This window comes from Momordica charantia (genome assembly GCF_013281855.1).
Source record: "Momordica charantia cultivar OHB3-1 chromosome 9 unlocalized genomic scaffold, Mcharantia_2.0 BLBB01000009.1, whole genome shotgun sequence".
Lineage (NCBI taxonomy): Eukaryota > Viridiplantae > Streptophyta > Magnoliopsida > Cucurbitales > Cucurbitaceae > Momordica > Momordica charantia.
The window spans coordinates 13,172,830-13,176,939 of NW_028275167.1; positions in this window are offsets into that span (position 1 = coordinate 13,172,830).

Sequence of the window (4,110 nt, forward strand, 5' to 3'; positions counted from 1 at the left end):
TTGTCTTTCCACCATCTGACAAAAACATTGTTGGGTCAAGGTGGGCTTACAAGATCAAATACAAGTAAGATGGTTTTTTATATAGAGGTACAAACTGTAGCAAATTTTCTCACGAGTAAGAAAGCTCGCCTGCTTGCTCAAGGCTATGAAAAAGAGTATGGTCTTTATTATGCCGAGACGTCACCTTCAGTCCAGTTGCTCTAAATGGTACCATTCGCACCCGCTTACATTCAGCACGGACCCAACTTTCATCCCAGTTAGACGTCAATCAAGCTTTCCTTCACGGAGATCTCAAAGAAGAGGTCGAGGCCAACCTCCCGGTTATGAAGACTCTATTCATCCAGACTATTTGTGTAAGCTTTCAAAGGCTCTCTATGGACTCAACTCAAAGAGGCTTTGAAAAATTCAGCACTGCACTACTAACATTAGATAGTAGTTCAGCTGGATCACACCTGATTTTTTTGTCAAGCGCTTCAGGTATATCCATCCTTGCCATTGAAGTTTTAATAATAAAAAGAAAAAGATTACCGGCAATGATTCTGCTGCTATTCATCAAACGAAGCAACATCTTGGCAAGCTGTTTCATATGAAAGATCTTGGTCCTCTAACCGGGATTGAAGTTTTTGGTCTCCGGGTATGCATCTAACTCAGCAGAAGTACGCCATGGATCTTCTAAGCCGCCATGGAATGCTTCACAGGTTGCCCTGTGTGACTCCAGCTTAATGCCAAGCTGTATTCTCATGATGGTGAGCTGCTATCAGATCCATCGGCCTATAGGAGTATGTATGGTGGGTGGTCTCCAGTACTTTACTCTGACTCGCCCAGAGATTTCGTTTGCTGTTGGACTTGTAGACAAGTTTATACAGTCTCCTCGGGTTTCTCATTTAGTAGCTGATAAACGTATTTTGAGATATCTAAAAGCTTGACTATTCTGGAAACCTTGCCATTACTGTCGAGACCTATTCTATTAGAATAGCTTGGCAACCCCTACCTCTTAAAGCTGAAGTAAGGTATTCATGCTGGTGATCTTACAGCCAACTAATCTCGATGAAGGCGCTCCACTACTGGCTTTTGCTTTTTCTTCGGTGACTCTCAACGAGATTGGAAGAGCAAGAAAGAGACAGTGGTTGCTCGCTCTAGTGCAGAAGCCGAGTAAAGGGCTCTTGCTGATACTACATCAGAGATTATTTTGTTGGGATGGTTACAACAAGATATGGGAGTCACTTTTTCTGGGCCTACTATTCTCATTTGTGACAACAAGAGTGCTATCCAAATAGCACACAATGATGTGTTTCATGAGCGAACAAAACATATCGAAATAGCCTTACTCACTTAGGGCACTTCGTTCGCCATCACTTTCTACAGGGTTCAATGCCATACATTTCCTCAGAGCTTCAGATCGCGGATCTTCTTACGAAGTCCCACACCACTGTGGGATTCCGATACTTAGTATCCAAACTCCAGATCTTATCCCTTGAGGCATCTTGAGTTTGAGGGGGGGGGGTGTTAAGCATATTGATTCTGTATCTTCTGTATATAGTAAGTGGGTCTTGCTGTATATAGCACTTTCCCTTTTTTTGATGCTTTTTTACATGCAGTGAAATACATAGATTTTCACCCAAATCAAAAAAGAAAAAAAGGAAGGAGACGGAATATGAATGAACTCAAACTACATTTGACTGACTATACTCTCTTTGTCCCCTTTTTTTAGGGTGAGTATTAATAATAAATAAGGGTGAGCCTAATATTAATAATAACTCTAAAGGAAAGGATGATACACGTCTTGGAGTTCATTCCCGAGCACAAAAAGCTTTTTTTCTGGAGATGGAGAGAAAAAAGTCAGCGGGGTGCTTTATTTCTTTCTTCCTTCCTGGTGTCCCCATTAGTTGATATACGGAATTGGAAAGGAATTCCGGATCATTCTGATTGAAGGCGGGATATGGATGGAATCGAGAGGGAAGAAAGAGTCCGGTTTCAGAGGCTTGATCCACTTTGTAATCATGGATCATGAACAAATCCCTAAATGCTTCTTTATACTGTCGCCCAGGTAGGGAGAACTCTTAGATTCTCGACGTTTTAGAGAGTTTTTATTCAAATCCATCTCCACCTATGTTGTGCCCTTCCTCCCAAAGCATTCCGGCATCTGTTATTCCAGGTCTCACCCTGTGAAGCAAACAAAGTCGGACAAGGGAGAAAGACATGGAATTGATAGGGAACCGTAGCCCAGTGGCTAAGGCATAAGTCTGCAAAACTTCTATTCGTCGGTTCGAATCCGACCGGTTCCTACAGCGCCGCGCCATTCCACCCATCATTTTTTTACATGGTTAGTGTCTCGAACGGGGGCCTCCGCTTGCTCCTTCGTACTAGTGGCTTAGGCTGCCTTAGTTTCCCTTCCTTACTGTATTTCTTTTCTTATTAGCAGTCTTATTTTTTTTTGAAATGTCTCTCGTTTCTTTTCTCTTTCTTTAGCAGCTATCCTTGCTTCAGCCTTCGTCTTTCGGCTTTAGGACTCACTCAGTCTTCTTTAATAAATAAAAAGGTATTCCGTGAGTGACTCTTTCCGTCTTTAGTTTAGGTTCATTATGGCAGTTGTTAGTTTCGTCTCTTTATCAGTTAATTCGGTATCGTTTATTAATTGCATATATTAAAAAAAGGGTAGTCCTTCCCCCAGGTGCGCCTAAAGTCTTATGATGATCCCTTTCAAAGCCGGTTAAACCATCAGGCTCGACTAAGAAATCAATGCCGGAGACTCCTTCTAGTAACCATCCCCGAAATCCAGGGAGGTGTTCTTGAAGACATGGCGGGCTCCAAGCTACACCCTTCTCTGCTACCAAATCATAGATCTTCCAGAGAAGACCAAAGCGAATGAGCTCACTCGATTCGCGTCTCTCCATTCTTTCTCATAGAAAGATGCAGAAAATCAGTCATTTAAGGAAAGATCCGGTGAATTCGCGACATTCCAGTACCAATGGACGTACCGAAGCCAATCCTTCATCCAGTTCCTGAGCAAAGACCACTCAAGGAAGTCCCGGACTCTTTCTGTTGGAAATCAAATAATTAATCAGGAGCCACCTTTAAATCCGAAGGTTTCATCTCTTGTTGAAGGAAGGAGATAATGAAACCTCGAAGATAAGGAAGCGAAAGCTCACTCTACCAAGCCACAATTCTAATGTCTCGTCATTGTGACCCCGAGGCTTGGTGTACATAGCAAGAACCCGCTCAAAGTGACGAGATCTTGTATGACTGAGTTTGGCAAGGACCCTATAACCTCCACCACCTATCATTACTAAGGTAGAGAACCTTCGTAATGATAGGATATTTTTTACATATAGCCATCAGACCATATGGATGATGGTAAGCAAGCAAACAACGAGCAGACATGGTATAAAAATCCATGCGTCCACCCTTGACGCAAAAGCGCTTAGCAAACTCAAATGCACCAGTGTCAGAAAGAAGAGATTTGTGAGTTTCAATTTGAACTCCTAATTTCGAAAATCAACTTCAGCAACTTGGGTATCAGCGATGACAACATCATCACCGAGCACATTGATTGGGACACATCAACTAAAGTGGCTTTTGAACGAGACCTATCGGCTTAGGGGCAGTTGCTACTAAAATGGGTGTACCCGGAACGGGGTTCCGATCTCTAAATGGATCTGCTATAGCTACTCGATCTCGATCAAATGGCTTTGGATCTGTCTCTACATCTGGAATATCTGTAAGAGGATATGGAACTCAATATCGATCTGAAACGTCGAAGGGGTGCTCCATAGCGAAAACGGAGACTGCTTCTAGCCAACATCGGCTATGGATCACGCCCATCATCATAAGGGCATCTCGGTATGGGGTTGGATCATCGGCCCAGGTGATGGCTCCCCTTACTAGTAAAGGGAACTGGAAGGGATGCTATTGGTGCTATCGGTACTGCTCTCGTTATCATCGGCGGATATGCTTTTCTATTAGCGGGGGTCTTTCTCTACTGCTGTTGGTATCGGCTTCTGGATATGCTTCTGCTTTTACTGATGCTTATGGATTACTTGCTGGATCGAACCCAAAAACGTCTCGATTTGATCGGCCTGGCCTCGGGTGGTGGATCGAATGAACACTCAA